The 19,644-nt window shown below is 38.7% G+C and overlaps 2 long non-coding RNA genes across 2 annotated transcripts in view; one reads left to right on the top strand and one right to left on the bottom strand.

Annotated features, from left to right (window-relative positions):
- The window catches only part of LOC125484293, a 66,251-nt gene extending 57,876 nt beyond the window's left edge, over positions 1-8,375 (bottom strand). The window contains exon 1 of the long non-coding RNA XR_007263133.1: positions 8,197-8,375. This is a non-coding gene — a long non-coding RNA (uncharacterized LOC125484293). The remainder of the gene's footprint in view (positions 1-8,196) is intronic.
- LOC125484294 lies at positions 7,707-11,570 on the top strand. The gene is made up of 2 exons (XR_007263134.1): positions 7,707-8,038; positions 8,536-11,570. It is a non-coding gene; the product is annotated as an uncharacterized LOC125484294 (long non-coding RNA).
- The last annotated feature ends 8,074 nt before the right edge of the window (positions 11,571-19,644 follow it).

The following is a 19,644-nucleotide window of genomic DNA, read 5'->3' as shown; positions in this document are numbered from 1 at the left end:
CGAGTTCAAAGCACCCCAAAGCATTATGCAGAAAGTTGGTCACTCGTAAGTGTGATTATGGTTATAAAGTCCGTGAAAAGAAAAGAACAGTGCAAAACAGTAGTAGAAAACAATGAACAAAGAGGCCACCAGACTTAAATTCTTCATTCCTGGACGTGAGTGAAAGCAAGACAAAAGACCAAATGAATCATTCTTAAGGGCAGAGTGTGCAAATATGAAGAAATAACAATGAATTTTCAAAAGTATTGGTTAGTACACAGTTGAGGCTTTATTTCGATAAAACTTGGTTCCTATTTGATGCTGGCAGCATTACTCGATATCACCATAGTATTTACATTCAGGTATTTCTGTTATAACTCGTGTTTCATTAACACAAATTGGTTGTTACACAATTGGATGAATAGTGGATGCTGTTTGGATAATACAAACTTTCTACTGCATATAATAGCGATTTTCCTATAATGCAATTTTCTATAGCGCGAGGTCACACAAGAACACAACTATCGCATTTTGGGAAAAATACCTACATTATTATTGCCCAAGTTACACTTGCAAAGACAATACTACAACATACACACAAGTCAAAAATAATCACAAATACTTCCTTTAAAATCATTTATATAGCGTTACAAATGATCACAAGAGGTTGGCTTCTACACAAGCCTGTCTGTCTTGCACTGTCAGAAGTCACACAACATAGGTTGTAGTCCAAAAGGTTTATTTGAAATCACAAGCTTTCAGAGCTCTGCTCCTTCGTCAGGTGAAGCAAAGGGAAGTGCACAGAGATAGAATTTATAGGAGGAGAGATCACTGCAAGATAATAATTCTAGATAAGTAAGAGTGTCATAATAAAAGCACAAATAGTGTGAGTGGAATGTCGACAGGCTGAATAACAAGTCTTTGCAGGTGTTCAAAAGTGTCAAGTGGTGTGAGTAAAGTGTCAACAGCTGACTAGCAAGTGAAGGGATGACCTATGATTCAATTAATTGAGGCAGAGAGATAATTACTTAAAAAAAAACAAAAATAAGACAGTGCTGGAGACAAACCAAATGGCTGGAATAACACCATTGGTATAAGAGTCGCATGCTGAGGGTCTAACCAAAGTAACAAGTATTTCAAAACTGTACAAAAGTAGAAAGATCATAAGTTATCAAGGTGATGGTGTCAAAAGAGAACAGTAAGATTTTAGAAATACAGATCAGTATGGTAGGTTTACATGTAGCACTACGTGAACCCACGATCACAGTGGAGGCCATCTTCATGGGTACTGGAACTTGGCTCTCTGTTTTTGCTCGGTGTTTCTGCGTTGTTATATATCTTGAATGCTGCCTTAGAGGAAGCTTATCCGAAGATCGGAGGCCAAGTGTCCTTGACCGCTGAAGTGTTTCCTGACTGGGAGGGAACACTCCTGTCTGGTGATTGAATGGAAACCATTGTGTTCTCCTGAAGGCCAGGTTGTTTGCTGTGAACAGCGACCACAACACCACACAACCCTGCCACGGCAACCTCTGCACCACATGCCAGATCATCGACATGGATACTACCATTACACGTGGGAACACCACCCACCACGTACATGGCAGATACTCATGTGACTCAGCTACTGTTGTCCACCTCATACGCTGCAGGAAAGGATGCCCTGAGGCATGGCATATTGGCGAGACCATGCAGATGCTACAACGGATGAACGGACACCGTGCAACATTCGCCAGACACCAATGTTGCCTCCTAGTCAGGAGACACTTCAGTGGTCAAGGACATTCAGCCTCCAATCCTTGGGTAAATGTCCTTTAAGGTAGCCTTCGAGATTCACAACCATGCAGCATTGCCAAGCGACAAATGATAGCCAAATTCTGCACCCATGATGACAGCACTGTGTTCTTGGGTTTGTGTGTTGCTACACGTTACTGTTCTGGGTTTGTAAAATCTTCCTTACTGTTCTGTTTACGACACCAGTATCTTGATAACTTATTATGATCTCTCTACTTTTATTAGTTTGTACAGTTTTGGATTTCTTGTTACTTCGGTTAGACCTTCGACATGCGTTTCTTATACTTATCATGTTATTCCAGCATTTGGTTTGTATCTAGCACCATCTTATTTGATTTTTCTATCATCATCTCTCTGCCTCAATTAATCAGATCATAGGTCATCCCTTCACTTGCTATTCAGTTGTTGACACTTCAATCACACCATTTGACACTTTTGAACACCTGTAAAGATTTGTTATTCAATCCACTGACACTCCACTCACATCATTTGTACCATCTTTTGACACTCTAAATTACATGGAATTATCTTGCAGTGATCTCTCCACCTACAAATTCTGTGCCTGTGTGCTTCCCGCAACTTCAACTGACGAAGGAGCAGTGCTGTGAAAGCTTGCGATTTCAAATAAACCTGTTAGACTATAACCTGGTGTCGTGAGACTTCTGGCTTTGTCTACCCTAGTCCAATACAGGCACCTCCATATCACGTCTTCCTCTGCACTAACACAATTCTATGAAATATACCTATGCAGCAATACCTTAACAAAGAAGAGTGAGTGATCCTTTCTTCATCTCAGTTGCGATATACTAGTACATTTACCAACTTACAGTACTGACAAGCATGCATGAAGTACAGTAAAATGATTGAACATAGGCATTAATATATTATGAGATAACAAGGTGTACAGCTGGATGAACACAGCAGGTCAAGCAGCAGAGCAGCAGGAAAGCTGACGTTTCGGGTCTAGATCTGAAGAAGGGTCTAGACCCGAAACGTCAGCTTTACTGCTCCTCTGATGCTGCTTGGCCTGCTGTGTTCATCCAGCTCTACACCTTGTTATCTCAGGTACTCCAGCATCGGCAGTTCCTACTATCTCATTAATATATTGTGTATTTTTGAAACCCTAATTAGTTACAATTACAGAATTTCTGAAAATCTATCCTTACTTAAAACATTCATACACATTTATTAGACACTTCAGATACAAATGCTCAATTCTAGTTTTTCTATTTGAACTTCTTTTTAACTAATTCTGGGGTAATAAACGTTCAAGTGAAGATAATTTGCAAATGTTGAAACATATGCAAAACAAAAAAATGATGTCCCAGTCTCTGAAAAACGCCCACAAAGATTCAGCTTTAGAATCCAAACAACAGTAAGAAATTATTCCAATGTTAACACAGTAAAAAAATAAGGCTTTTAGAGAATCCAGTTGGTGATAAAACAAAAAAGGACTTAAAAATTGGTAGCTTATTAAATTAATGCTCCCTGAAACTATGTTTAAGATAAAATTCTAGTAGCATGACAACCAGCAGGTTTCACAACTAAATCTGAATATATTAATTTCAAAAAATAGACTAAAAACAGTAAACAAGAATAAATATGACATACCGGAGGGTGCCAACTGAGAATAATAATGAAATCAACATAATGACGGTCACCTAAAACCCATTCTGAAAATCAATGGATAAAATGCAATTGAAACCATCTGTGTGCACTTACACATCAGAAACAGGCAAATAAAGAACTGATTAAAAACAAATTCAAGTTTCCTCATCCAAAATAAACAAAGGTGGCAGCCATTGTGGTTTTAGAAGATCCAGATTGTACCTGACAAAACCAGCGAAATTCGAAGTGGGTGTGAGAAGTCTCAATGTTGTAACCTGGACCTGTAAAAAAGCTTTTGATAACAGTACATAAAGAAGATTGCTACAACAAAACTGAAGGCAGCAAATACTTTTTGTAAACAGAGGTTAGAATTTAGCAGGGCAAAAGAGGGAGCACTAGTTAAGAATATGACATCAAGTTGAGATACATTGGATGGATGTCCCATGGATGACTGGGGACAGGGCCAAGGTCCTCATGTTTCTGATCTTCACTGCCAATTGAGCTCAGAGATACTGGAAAGTCATCAAGTTTGCAGGCAGTAAATTGTGGAAGGTAGCAAACAGTATTATCCGACGAACCCAGAAAAGAAGATCCAGAGAAAAACTGAGGCAATATGTGCAGGTGGGCAATGCACATTAAATAAATACTACATTTAGGCCTATCAATGTATTTTTAAGATAAATGAAAGAGATGCCAACGAAAGTGGAGGATAAATCAAAAGAGTTCAGAGAATGATGGTAGATTTAATACTGACCATAAATTATTTCTGCAAACCTACAATCAACAGAGCAAGGTGAATAATGTGAAAAACAAAAACAGAAAAAGCTGGAAGTACTCAGCACTTCAGACCGCATCTGTGGTCACAGAAACAGTTAACATTTCAGGTTGATGACCTTTCATCGCAACTGGAAAAAATTAGAGATACATCAAATATAATCAAATACAGATATAAGGTAAGGAGTAGGGGTGGGGGAAAACAGAACAAAGGAAAAGATCTATGATTGGTTGGTAGGCAAGAAGACTTTCCCGATATTTGCATGTTTATAATACAAATATTTTCCAGTTCAAATGAAAGGTCATCCATCTGAACCATCAGCTTGGATTTTGGAATCTTAGGAGTATCGACAACTCGCTGCTCAGAGAATACATACATGTTTGCAAACAGAATTTTCTATAAATTGGCATAGAATTATGTAAAATAACAGTGAGCTTCAACAAAAAATTTTCAGTGATCGAAAATTATTGAAAATTTTTTCAAGCAAAAAATTAAATCACAAGTGGAATCATTTAAGCAGCTAATATTCTGAATTGCTGCCATAACCATTCTGACTTTTGAAGTTATCCCTCTGGTATCATTATCCTCATGAAATATTTGTGAACTAAGAGGAAACCCTTTCCACTTGGAATCACTGGTCTCAAACGTACTGGCAAGAAAAGTTAGTGCAAAGTGAGCAATTAACCCAACTTTCCATCAACATCATTTGTCTCCTTTTAATATTAACATCAAAGCTCAAGAGTGAACCCCCTGGAGCAGCATAATAATGCACTTTCAACACTGACTGATGGCATTTTCCTGGTTGGAATGACTGCATACATTGACACAAAAAAGCTATCAATTTGGTCTATCTCTCCGCAGACAATGCCTGACCTGATCAGTATTTTCAGCATTTTCAATCTTGATTTCAATTTCCCAATGTGCGTGATATTTTGCCTTTATATTAGAATACTGAGTGAACTTGACAAATCAAGACAGTACAGGTCTGAGATCATAAAGCTAAAGGGTGGCAACTTAAACTTAGTTTTTGCTTTGGCTATTGACAAACAACTAAGCTCTAGAAGCAGTTTACAACAAAATACCTCCTTAAATTAAAACCATTACAGTCACTGCAGCATAGTAGGAGTTTATTCAATTCACAACACAGCTCGCTGTACTGCAATTGATTCAGTCCACTACGTCACCTTATGCTCTGCATAACAGAACTGCAAGTTCGGTTTCCTCAAATGCCCATCTAACTAATGTCTCAAATTATTGATCAAATACACTTTCATCCTCCTAGGCAACCAGTTCCAGGCAAACAATGGCCTATGATTAATTTAGAGGGCTACCAAGATAGGGTTTGAGAATGAGACTAGCTGGGTAGCTCTTTTGGAAGCCAGTGCAGGCATGATTGGCCAATGGCTTCCTTCTGTAAAATTCTACGATTCATCTCACGGGTGGATTACAAGGAAAGCCTCGGAAAGAGAACTCTTCAGCCATTAACAACATGTAACAATACAGATAACCTAGAGACTTCAAAATATGAAGAGAAATTTTCAAGATATTACCAGGATAGGGTTAATAAGACAGGGTAGATAAAGATAAACTATTTCTAGTGGTTGGAGATTCTAGGACTAGGAGCACAGTAGTTAGCGCCAGACCATTCAGCATAGATGTAAGGATGCACTTCTATACACGGGTTTGGAACACACTGCCACGAACAGCAGTTGCTACCAGATAAGTTATTAGTTTTAAATCATGGAAATAATTTTTGTTAAGCAAAGGTATTAAGGGATTTGGGCCAAAAGCAAGTGTATGAAGTTATGTCACAGATCAGCCATGATCTCCCTGAATGGCAGAACAGACTTCAAGGAGTGAATTGCCTACTCCTGTTCCTACAAATAGAAATATTTAACTTGACCTCAACTCCAAATTAAACCATAACTTCAGAGCAATGTCAAAGTAGTTTAAAATTAAGATCAAGATTGTTGTTCAGAAGTATTTCTCATACAAAGAATGATTGTCCTTTTAAGATTATTCTGGATATCAATTCACAGTTATATGATGCTACAAGTTAGCACAAGTATCTCGAATGAATGATTTACAGTATAAACTTTAGCCACTTCTGGCAGATCTACTTTAAATGTAGGAGAGAATAACTAATAAAATCCTGGAACCTAGGAAACTAATAACAATTCATAGACAAGTTAATCACTGTCATGTATAATTTGCCCAAGACAACAAACTGGAAAATCTACTTTTAAGACTGCAAACCTGCTGAAATTTTGAGAGGTGAATCATTACAGATCTATAATTGTCAAAACAAAAACAATTCAATGCAGCATTTAAGAAAACAGTTAAAAATTCAGCAGAATTCACAAACAGTACTGAAAGAAAGATCAATGTCAAATTTGACAGCAAAGTTTTAAAATATTATCTCATTTTAAATAACCAAGATGATTAAAACCCTGGACTGATGATGGCCTATAAACAAAACGCTCAAAACAAGTTATGAGAGATATTGATGTACATGTTGACAGAGTGACAACTTATTGGCTAGTTCAACCAGTTGAGGTACATCAACCACCTCCCCAACCCCATGCAAATTGGAGATATAAAGCTCATTTATTCTAATAGAGTAATTACACTCCACAGTATGAAAGCAGTAATTAATTTCATGTTCCAACAGAAACAGCACACGGAGGCAAATAACTGATCATAATCTGCTTCTTTTCAAGAACGGACAATGACTTTTCTTAAATTATCGTGCCACATCTTCACGTGAAAACATGATAAAATGTGCGCAGACTGTCCATCTGGTAAAATTCTGTACATTTAAACCAAGAAACCTGCTCAAACAAACACAGGAACATAACAGAACACAAGTGCGTCTTTAGTGCCTGAGCTTGTTTCATTTCAATGCAATCTGGCTATTCTGCAAATTAACTCCATGCACAAGCCATATCTCGCAAAAAAAATCAATGTTACAATTATTTGATCTGGCATCATTTACCATTTGCAGAAGACAGCTTCAAATTTCTACCACCTGCTGTGAAATGTTTTTGAAAAGAATGGCTCAATGGCGTTCCGGCAAATCATTCACAAGGATGTTTCATTTCAACTATTAAATTATCAGTTCATAACGTTTCGTTAAGCATCTCATTACTCAACCAACAGTCAACATTTCAATAATTTTCCACAGACCTGAAAGATCACTTTTGCTCACCTTTGTTTCAATGCTTAAACGTGTATGTTCACAAATGTAGTAAAGTCAACTCGCCCTGAAAGTTGAACTTAAACTGCTAAGCGTAAAAAGCATCACCTTATAGCTTAAAGTATTTTCCAGACAACAAAATAAAACAAGATAGCAGGGGAGCATCTGCGAAGCTGCTCAGTTCACAACTCCAAACTGTCTAAGTGACAACTTTATCCTTTGGATCAGAGCAACTTGCGAATGTAAGGCAGCGGTCTGCCCAGCAACTGACGCATTAGTCAGCCAATAGCAAAGGCAGTTTTATTTGGACGAGCCAATAAGAGAAGTGGGCGGAACTACTATTTCCGAAGAAGGGTCTAGGCCCGAAACGTCCGCCTTCGTGCTCCTCTGATGCTGCTTGGCCTGCTGTGTTCATCCAGCTCTACACCTTGTTATCTCAGGAACTGCTCTTGCCAGCGGGTTTGGCTGTTCTTCGGGCCGGCACTGTCTCTCCCGAGTCGCGCCTCGGTTACGGTGCAGAAAGAGAGAGAGAGAGAGAGAGAGAGAAACTGACTGACTGGAGAGGTTGGAGCTGCGGCCAAGAATGAGCTCGATGCTCTGGCCGCGAACCGGCTTGTCCGTTTCAGCCCTGAGTCAGAGGGGGAAAAAAAGGGTTTCCTCTGCGGGTTTGCAGGAGATGAGGCGAGGCGGTCAGTTAAAAACTTAGGCCTGCGGGGGGGGGGGGGGGGGGTTTTGGGGGGGGGGGGTGGAGGAGAGGGAAAGGGAAAGTTCCGCGTTTGGGAGGCGATGCCAGCTGCCCGCCCCGGTCTGTCTCCGACTCCGTAGCCAACAACTCCCTTGTCCTTACCGGGAAGTGGCGCAGCCGTCACTTGAGCAGATGGTGGCGATGGCGCCGCTGTAGGCTTTTCTTCTGCCCGCGGCCTGCGCAGCGCGTGCGGCTGCTCCGGGCTCGAGCTCGGGCTCGCGCGCTGATGTCAGTGCAGGGATCGTGCCGCCATTGGCTGGAAACTCCCAGCATTCCGCGGGACATGGGGGCGGAGCTTGCAGTTTATTCGCCGGCGCTGACGCCACTAAAACCAGCGCGTGTCAATTGTTTGTGCAAGGCGAGGGAAGCAGTCTGTGAAGCTGCTGCTGAGGCTAACACAGTTACAGGAGCTACTTGGGGCTGCACTTTTTTTTCTTGCAGTGCACACTGTCGATACGATCAAGTCCACCTGGAGCTTGGCTCATCCTCCTACACAATGGTACAAATCCCCACTCATCCTCTTGCAGAACGTGGCACCGCTCTTGTTGAGTATTTGGTCCATGTGGCAAGTAACTAATTGCAGCGATTGCACAGGACACCGCTTGGCACTTATGAGAAATTCCGTGGAGAGCAACTGATGAAGTAAAAACCAACCAGGACTGCAATGAAACACCAAAGCCTAGTTAATTCGGAAAAAAAAACTTTTGGGGTGTCGGGAAGGACGTAGTGCACGTAATAGGTTATATGATACCTTTTAATGCAAAAAAAATCCCTTCACGTAAACGGAAAATGTAACATATATAAACTATAGGAGGGTATTTCTAGGATTCGGATAGCTTCTCGACAACTGAAGGCATTTCTACCAAAGATAAAGCCATAAAAATTTGGGACACAGTTGGCTATTTTATTGCAAGATCGATATATTTCGCCTGTATTACAACTGTAATGTGTGTCACAAATAAGTTTCTTTATAAACAATCCAGCAGCGGAGAACATATGGCAATCGTTTTTCAGAGAACATTTGAGTGATTTGATTGTTTAATCGCAGCAAAACTTATTTTCCTTTTAATAGAATGTTTACACAGATGTTTAATTTGGACAGGTACATGAATTGGAAGGTTTAGAGGGATATAGGCCAAATGCAAGCAAATGAAGCTCGTTCAGTTTAGGAAAGCTGATCGGCCAGAACCTTTGGGTCAAAAGGTCGTTTTCCATGCTATATGACTCTTAAGTACAGAGTTGCATTCCAAATGTATACACAGGAAGCTTTAATGAAACAAATGTTGATATACGTAGTAAGGGTTTTGGAAGCTCCCCTTCAAGTACTGCTCCGGGGCTTGTTCACGATATAAGGAGTATTCATGACTTAGTCAAACTGGCTGATAATAGGGTTAGGGTTACGGGTCTAGGCCCGAAACGTCAGCCTTCCTGCTTCCCCTGGTGCTGCTGCTTGGCCTCCTGTGTTCATCCAGCTCTACACCTTGTTATCGCAGATTCTCCAGCATCTGCAGTTCCTACTATCTCTGGTTGATAATTAAACCTGTTGATGTTTAAAACGGGCCCTTAGCACTAGTTAAGAACAGGAAAAAAAATCATGATCATGTTATTCTTGATGCAGACGGATGCCCTCAAGCTGTGACTTCCCTAACAAAGAAAATAAACAATGAGTTAATTATTTTCCAAAGTACAAGATGGATTTGCCATTTTTTGTTTAAAAATGACTTATGATGCTGTTTGATTCTAAATTAAAATTCTATGCCAAACATCAACTCTTTAATTTTACCTCTCTCAGTAACACTAGCAATTACAATGACCTTTTCCTATCAATTTACATGGGCTTTCAAAAGGCCTTCATTGTGGTACTTTCTATCAAACTCTGTTGAGCAGAATAAGAATTGTCAGATGATACCAGTTCAGTTTTTGTGCCATCTCCCAGGTCTCCGGAATAACTGGTCAACTGTGTGGAAGGTTGCCTCCTGATGGAAACTAATGTTTTCCTGTTTTTCCTCACCATCCTAATTTCTGTCTCCACAAGATTGTGCTCCAGATGTAGTGTTTTTCTCAAGAACTTGTCCTTGATGATTTTGATCATGAGTCCACATTGACTCTGCAGCCTGGAGATCTGTAAATTTTGTACTCTGGCAATTATTACAATTCTGTGTATGAGTGAAATCGTACTTATCAATCTAAAGCATATATCTTACAGCACATATAAATGGACATGAAAAGAGTAAGAAATTGAGTGCAGCTTCCTTCCCCTTGGAAACTCAAATAGAGCCAGACTACCTCATAGCATTATAAAATCATAACTTTGTAGTGTCAGGTTAATGTCATCATTCTTTTTCAATAAAGAATTTATCTTAATCCCTTTCTGGCCTCACTATGAGCTTGTAAATATCTCAGTGAGTTAGTCTTGTGGGCAAGCTCACAAGTATTTGAAGTATTCACAAGGAAAGTGTGGGCCTTGCCTAAAATGATGAGGTTTGGAATCCCAAATATAGAAGATTTTCAATGTGCAATGACAGCTTCGGGCATATGACCACGTAGACGTTTTACCTCCATCCACCCAGAATAGTAATCAACCACAATTAAAAACATCTTCTGTCTGGCTCAAAAAAAATCATTCCAAGATGTTCCCACTGTCTGTACAGAAGTGAAGACAGCAACTGTAATTCCCTTTGTTCTTACCAATGGATAGCACATTATTTCCGTTGGAGTTCTTTTTGAATAATTTTGGGGGCCTTGGCAATTGAACAGAATTGCATGTTTTGGCAGAACACCTCCTGACATCCACATAACATGAGTATAATCTTTGTAGTATATTGAGCCAGAGGACCATTGGTATGATCAATCTTACCTAATAAATCAAGAAGTTACTCACAACACCAATATGTTTCTTTGTCCAAAATATTACTTCAAAAGTGTTTGAGCCTGAGAGATGACATGATACAACATGTATCATTTGTAAATTGTGAAGGGGTTCAATGGGAAAGATATGGGAGTTTTCAAAATTAAGGCCCAAAATATAAAAGTCATGAATAAATCAATAAGAAACTCAGGACAAACTTCTTTATGTTGAAGATAGCACGCATGTAGAATCCATTGCCACATAAGATTGTGGAAGATGGTGCGGATGAATTTAAAGGGACCTACATTTAGCATGAGTAAATTTTTAAAAAGTATACATTGATAGGGTGTAATGAAGTGAGGTGGGAGGAGGATCATGTGAAGCATGAACAACTGGATTAATTGGTCTGTTTCCGTTCTGTAAAATTATAAGTAACTTTGAATGATTGTGAAATGTGTCAAGAATGTAAAAGTTCTTTATGCTATGTTGCAGTTCCTCTTTAAAAATAATACTTTGTCAGTCAAGCTGCAAATGATTTTGTGAACCTGTTGTTCTCTTTGGGGCATTGCCTTGCTTGATGTCTCTCCCTTATTTTGTATGGCTCTTATTAAAGTTTTTCTGTCACATGTCTAAGGCTTTTAATGTATTTTAAGTTGTCCTGTTGGCTCAAAAAATTCCCTATTTTAAAGACTTTGATTTTGTGCAGGCACTACCCAAGTCCCATTCAGTTCTTTATGTACAGAACAAATGTGGCCACCTCATGACTAACTATTGCCTCCAATAGTGTAATTTACCTGATGTGGCAATGCTTATGTTATCTTCTGTAACATAGGAACGAGAGTAGGCCATTCAGCCACTCAAACCTGTTCCATCATTGAATGAAATCATGATTGATCTGTGGCCTAAATTATTGTATCTGCCTTTGGCCCATATTCCTTAATACCCTTGCTTAACAAAAATAGATCTCTCTCAGATTTAACATTAACAACTGATCCAACATCCACTGCCATTTGTGGAAGAAAATTCCAAATACCTACTACTCTTCATGTGCTTTCTAATATCTCTCGTGAATGGTCTGGCCCTAATTCCCAGACTATGTCCCCTAGTTCTAGAATTGCCAACCAGTGGAAATAGTTTATCCACCCTGTCTTCTCCTGTTAATATCTTGAAAACTTCAATCAGACCACCCCATGACTTTCTAAAAATTAACGAAAACCGGCCTAATTTGTATACTCTTCTTATAACATACCCTTAAGTCCTATGTTGCATTTTCATAAATCTATGTTGCATTCCCGTAGGACTGATATATCCTTTCTAAGATATAGTGAGAGATCTGCTCACAGTGGAATGTAACCGGTTTTTCGTATAACTGCAGCATATCTTCTGCATCCTTGTACCTCAGTCCTCCACGTATAAAGTGCAAGATTCCATTCACTTTCTTGCTTACATACTTCACCTGTTAAGGGTATTTTAAAGATCTATGCAGCTGAACCCCCCCAGGTGTCTTTGGACATCCATTATATTTAACTTCCAGAACCATCCGGAAAGTAGCCTGATTTGTACTTTTTGAATGGATAACCTCACATTTGCCAACATTGAATTCCATTTGCCACAGTTTCACCCATTCATTTAGACTATCAATATCCCCTTGTAAGTTTATGCTATCACCTATACAGTCTATAATGCTGCCTAACTTTGTGTCATCTGCAAATGTGGATGCATGACTTTCTACGCCATTATCTAAGTGGTTAATAAATAATGTGAATAATTGAAGCCCTAATGCAAAAATCCTGTGGGACACCACTGGTCACATCGTGCCAATTTTAGTACCTACCCACTATGTCTATTTTCTGTACCCTATAACTCAAGGAATTTCCCAGCTCTGTGAGTAATTTTCCCTCAACTCTGTAGATTCTAACTTCGTTAACAATATATCTGAGATTTTATCAAATGCCTTCTAGAAGTCTATAAAAACAACATCCATCTATATTTGAAACGACAACAGAAATTACTGGAAAAATTCAGCAGGTCTGACAGCATCTGTGGAGAAAAAGCAAAGTTAACATTTCAGGTCCAGTGACGACTCTTCAATGTTCTCGTCAAAACAGAGCTCATCATTTCAACAACAGTCTCACTCACCATGTGGTAACTTGTCAAACAATGGAACATTTAAGGAAGTAATCCATTGCAAAAATATAATATTCCCATGCTCTTTTAACAGGGCTGGTAGTACTTTTGTCTAAGGAATGGATAGAACTTCATATGTATGTGGAGAAGCCCTTTGCTGCTGAGGTTGATGTGTTTAGCATGCCTCACATGCATTCATGAGTCATTGAATATCCTGATGCATCCTGGACCAGTCACAGTCTCCTGTGCTAACTGTCTTGCACATCCAATACCTATGTACTCTTTTGTAACATAGACACGATATCTTAGTGTAATGCCTTGTTCAGACTTGTTTGCCCTTGAGATTGACTTGTCGTGATGTTCATGTTTGTCTATATATAGCCAAAATGAACAAATCTTCTCAGGTACAACTTGAATACTGTCAGACCATTTCTGGATAATGATCTATTGGAAGTCTTGTAATTGCTCATCTTCGGCAGTTATCGCTTGTAACTATTCACACTGGCTGTAGCCAACGTATAACAGATCAACCCTGAGATTGTCTTCAACTTCACAGTCAAGAACATTAATGTGTAGGTCAAGAGAAATATCTTGTTCATTTTATAGGCTAGGTAATTTGTTCAGTGTGTCAAATACAATCATCCTGATAAATAACTTATATCTGACTTCAGTCATATCCAAGAACCTTGTTAACATGGTGTTGTATGTAGTAATAGGGTTTTAATTGTAAATTTAATAATAGATTTAATAATTTCCAGTGCCTTGTGATCTGCTTCAACGTTGAACTTCTTGCAGGATAAGCATATATGAAATTACATGATGCTGAATACCAGAGCTCATGTCTCACACTCTATATCAGAATGCATGGCTTGTGCAGATGACTGCTTTAGAACAAAAGGCAACAGTTTTTTTTTCTTGAAGAAGACAAGCACCTCAGCATTTTTGTGATGCACGTCCTAGAATCATGTCTTTTGTGGGATTGTAGTATTGCAGTTGGCAGGACTTTACTGACAGAAGTTGTTTGAGAGAATCAAAGGTGTATTGGTTGTCATCTTGCCACAGATAGAGGAGACCCTTCTGAGTGAATTCTTGAGTATAGGGACCTTAACCATGAAGTTTAGAATATATGGCTAGATAAATTTAACATCTGAGGCAATGTCCTGAATTCTTTTTACTTATGGGGTTAGCATTTGTTTAACAATCTCAATCTTTCCTGGATCAGGGCCAACTCCATGGTTGCAGTAATTGGACTCAAAGAAATTTATCTGGCTGGTATTGAGCTGGCACTTGATTCTGCTAAATATTAAGTATTGTTGTCACACTGCTGTCACCAGTCGTGAGAATTGTGGACATGCTCTGTCTTTGTCATATGCATGGCCACAATATTGTCAGCTACTCAAATACAACCAGGTACATTCTCAATAATCCAATCCAGGTGCCATTAGAATAGGTCTTGGCTAACTGAAAGTCCAAGTAGTAATCATTGGAAATAACCCTGTCCAACTGGCATCCAAAATGTTGTGTGCTCTTGGGATTCTTCTTCTAAATGAAGACCATGCTTCACATTTAGCTTGAAAAATAATTGTTCTGAAAGTTTAGGATTTATGAATGTACGACTTAGAAACAGAAGTTGGCCAATCAGCTCATCGAGCCTGTTTCCAAATTGAATAAGATGATGGTGAATTAGATTGGAACTTCATATCAGAATTCTCACCTTTCTCTGATAACCTTTCACTCCATTGCTTAACAAGAATCTACCTACCTTCGCTTTAAAACTATTCAATAACTCTGCTTCCACCACCTTTTCTGAAAGAGAGTTCCAAATGCTCATCACCCTTTGCAAGAAAAGATTCTGCTTCATCTCTGTTTTAAATGTGTGATCCCAGATTGTTAAACAGTGACGCCTGACGTTAGGATTTTGTGTGGACACCTATTAAGTAAATGGTTGTGGGATCTTCGATCAAAGCTCACTTTTATGGTGTCATCTTTCTTTAAAATGCACATAATGAAGCTACCCCAATCTGTGTAGATTGATTTTTGAATCATACCATTTTGATACATCTTGTTCAGTTTTGCTCAAAGATTCCTCTGAATGATCACATTGCAATTCTTTGGAGGAGGTATAAATAGAGTTGCATCATCCTTTCTATGCAATACACCATTACCCTTAAAATTTCCAATCACATGAAATATATCTGGCTATGTGTATTTGAGATTATTGACTGATTCGATTGCATCACGTATGATTCTGCTCCACTGGTGCGGGTGTGGGTTGAAGCTCATGAATTATGTCTATACTGAGTTTTGTGGAAACTGTTAGTCCTGCCACTCTTGGACAGTTGGCATCTACCAGGTAGAAGATTTTGGGAAGTCAAGATGAGTTTGCATATTGGCACTGTAGTCAGATTCTGCCAAAGTACAGAATTGGTGATCAATTATGCACTGTGAGAAGATCTCTCATTGGCTGTACCATTGAATGCCATTTGTTGAGATACATATCCTTCGGGATGAATAGTGGTAACATGTTAGCATGAGCTCCCATATCAATTTTATCTTTTACTATGTGTTTCCTGTCTTTTCACATGATACCAACAGATTGAAAAGCTTCTGATCCCCTTTTACAATCAACTTTACCTTTGAGGATAACATTATGGAAAGCATAGCCATCTTCTGAACTTTGCCTCTTGTATGTTTATCTCTGAATCTCATTGATGTGCTTGTGCATCTTAACACTTTCCTTCTTGCCAATGTTTTAGAGTTACACCACCTTGTTTGGATGACCTGTGCTCTAGGGTCTGGCTTAGCCTTTTGACCATTATGTTCATTCGGCAAAGTCCCTCTTTTTCAACTGCCAGCAGAACTGTTGGAATTCTTTCGTCAGGATCATTGATCAATTGGTCTGTACAATGTAACTGGATACATTGTTTGAAAATTGTAATTCAGTAAAGGTGCCACTGGATGCCCAATACAAAACGAGGGTCCTGCCATTTTTAAAACTCGACTATCTTAAGCCATATGTCACAGAATTTGTGTCAATGGAGGTTTAAATTCTCCCATATGCTGAATAAATAAATTGTAGCTGTAATTATCAATTGTCATGAGAAGAGAATTCTAGCCTTCCAGCTTTCTGTACTTGACTGCACTGGTTTTGTATTCCAACTCAAGAGTGCACTTCTTGATAAAATTTACATTCTAAGTAAACTTTTCTGGCTAATGCCCTTTCTATAGATCTGCACAGCTGACTGCACTTACAGAAAATTATGCTACTGAAGGCTGAGAACATCACCCTTTGTCCAAATTGTGTGCTGTCCAAAGTTGTTGTCTGGTTGTCTTTTGTGATTTTTTCAGTATCTGCTGCCAAGATATTGGAGTCTTTTACAGAGAACCACCACATGTGTGAGTTTGCCTCCATCAGGATGTTTTGTCTCATGGAGCAATGCCTATCAATCTCTCATAATTGATTAAACTGGGTTTGGATATTGAAGAATTCAAAGAACATTTATTGCAACTAACCATTATACACAAATATTACATTTTTCAGGCACACAACTGCTGGACTAATATTAAGTTATTAGGTTACAACAAGAAGCATGCTTCCGGTAGTGTGCCATACTTCAAGACTGAGTTAAGATGGAATTGTAATCTTTATCCAATCATGTCACTTTGAGTTATAAAGAAAGGCTGGATAGGTTGGGACTTTATTCACTGAAGCGTAGGAGGTTGAGAGGCAACCTGATAGAAGTTTATAAAATAATGAGATGTATAAATAGAGTTAATGGTATTTGTCTTTTCCCTTGAATGGAGGATTTCAAGACTAGGGGGCACATTTTTAAGTTGAGAGGAGAGAGATTTAAAAAAGACACAAGAGGCAATTTTTTTACACAGAGGATGGTTTGCGTATGGAATGAACTTCCTGTGAAAATGGTGGATGTGGGTAGAATTACAGCTTTTAAATGGATAGATACATGAATAAGAAAGGTTTTGGGATTATGTTCAGCATGGACTGGTTGGACTGAAGAGTCTGTTTCTGTCCTGTATGACTCTATGTCACATGCCATGATAGTAAGGTGTTATCTTATGTATCTTTCAAATGCATTCTGACTGTCAGACACAACACAACAGCCCCTTATAACATCTGCTAAGCTAAGTCCATGTTGCCACTTTTGTCCCTGTACTATATCCTTAAATTTCTGTAACTATTCTCCTGTGAGAAATCTCAGTCCCCAATCCCTGGATAGCATATAAACTACATGAAGCACTTTCCCTTCATACAACCAGCCCCCTCTTCAAAAGAGAATTCTTATTTAATATGTCAAACACAAAATACCTTTAACAAATTGTATGTGTAAGTTGCGTTAATTTGATTTTGTCAAGGAGTGTCATTAACATTCATAAAGCAGTTGAAATTCACCATAATAATTTATGATGTCACCAAAATAGCCAATTGAATAACACATTTGCAATTCATTCCTGTGTGCATTCCCTGTGCTCACTGATACAATAATACATTGGTGTCACTCAACGCTTTGAATTACAGTGTGCAGTTTCTTAACTAATTGTCCTCATCTGCCATGCATATCAGCAATAATTAGCATTAATAATTTATTATCCCTGATGTCCCAATGATTACACAAGACACAGTCGCATTTTCACAAAGGTAGGTTTCGGGTTAGCCCAGTAGTACATTATGGCAACATGGAGTCGTTAGCCTAGTTTTATTCTTGCAGTTCTCCAGATGGAAAATTCTTCATTTTGCTGGATTGACTGGGACAGAGAATAAACATTGACAAAGTGTTTCTTTCTTCTCATTCTTCAAGTCTTGATACTTCCAGCATAATATACTTGGCACAGGTGTGGAAGCATTTAGCCCTTTCCCTCAATTGGAAAGTCATACATGCTGATCAGAGCACCACAAAAAGACAGTGAGAAAGTGAAGAAGGAAATTGACCTGAAAGACTGATTCTTTTCTGAGTGTTTTCTGTCATTTTCTGTTTAATTGTGAGAAAGATTATTCTCAGCATAGAATTCTGATTTGGAATTGTAACAATTTTTTTTATTCATTAAGCAATTCATCAATATGTTCTGAAAAATTTCCCACAAGATTAGCAAATTCAATCAAGAGGGACCATTGGTTGGATAACTGGTCTCCTGCTTGACTTCTGCCAACAATACATTCTCACCAACAACTGGGGAAAACAAGGAAACTGGCACAATGAATCTGCAACAAAAGAAATCCCCCCACATTAAGAGGGAGATGGGGGTTAACAATTAATGCGTTCACTAAATATCGAGTATAATTTTCATGATCACAATGTGGAATATGAAACTGTATCCTTGATTCCATATTCAATAATGAATCAAAGTTATAAATTTTGACCTATCAGCCAAATTAATTCAAGAAAAATGCAATTCATCTTGTTTATAATATTTTGCTTATCTTGTGCACAATTTTCTATGTGTATTATTTAATATTTACTTTATGAATGAAAAGGTTACTTGAATGAACAATATAATGCACAATCATTTCCATTAATTATCCAGTGATCAACTTGAGTTAGTGAGTGGCACTCTTGCTTCTGGGTTGTAAGGCTTTTAAGTTCAGATATTAATTCAATGCTATAAAGTAATCTGACTGCAGCACAAAAAGAATCCTGAACTGTCAGATGATGTCCTATAGAAATGACATTACAATAGATATTGTCCCTACATTGTCAGGTAGACATTAAAAATAAAATATCCTTGTTCAGTGAAAAGCAAGAATTCTCATGTTGTCACTCGTCCCTCAACATAATTATGTTTGGTTACACTGATCATTCTTCTCTCACAGCAGAGCAGGACACTCTACCCGGAGCTCCTCTGCTTTGCCTGTTCTTTTTCTTTCTTTTTCTTCTTTCTCTCTTTTCAGCAGTCCTGAGCAATGCATAGGGAAGTAATCCCTGAGCAGCGTGAGGGGAAACCCCCAGACCTGCAGGGGCGCAAGGGGAACCCAGATCCCGGAGCAGCTAAGGGGAAGCCCGAATCCTGGATCAGCGCAAGGAGAAACGAGTTCCAGAGCAGCACAACTTACCTTGGTGCAGCTGAGCGCCAGTGCAGAGCAGATTGGAGGCTTGGAACAGAGCGGGACAGTTGTTGTACAGGGGCCTGGTGCAGGCGGTCAGACCACATGCTCACTGAGCTTTGGCAATGCTGCTGCAATGTAATGTCTACTTGAAATTCTTTACCGGACTGTAATGTTAATCCTTTACCTATGTTATAACTATCTTATTTCTAACCTTTTTTTAGACACTGTAAGTAATGCTACTACTTTTCCTTTTATTCCTCTTTTGTATCCAAGATTTGTACCTAGGTACTTGCACCTAAGATTGCAACATTTGAGGCAGCCATTGTAAAAACTTTTCACTGTACTCCTGCACTGTGACAATAAAGGATATTCTATTCTATTCTATTCAGCTCCTTTTGAAATATTACTGGGAATTTTAGTGGCTGCATTTTTGTTGACATAACTACAGTCACTAAACTTGAAAGTAATTTATTTTATGCAAAGCGCATGGAGAAATTGTAAAACATCATTTATT

Source organism: Rhincodon typus, chromosome 10 (genome assembly GCF_021869965.1).
Source record: "Rhincodon typus isolate 14 chromosome 10, sRhiTyp1.1, whole genome shotgun sequence".
Classification (NCBI taxonomy): Eukaryota; Metazoa; Chordata; class Chondrichthyes; order Orectolobiformes; family Rhincodontidae; genus Rhincodon; species Rhincodon typus.
The sequence above is the reverse complement of the archived record's forward strand: the minus strand, read 5'-3'. Positions and strand labels throughout refer to the sequence as shown.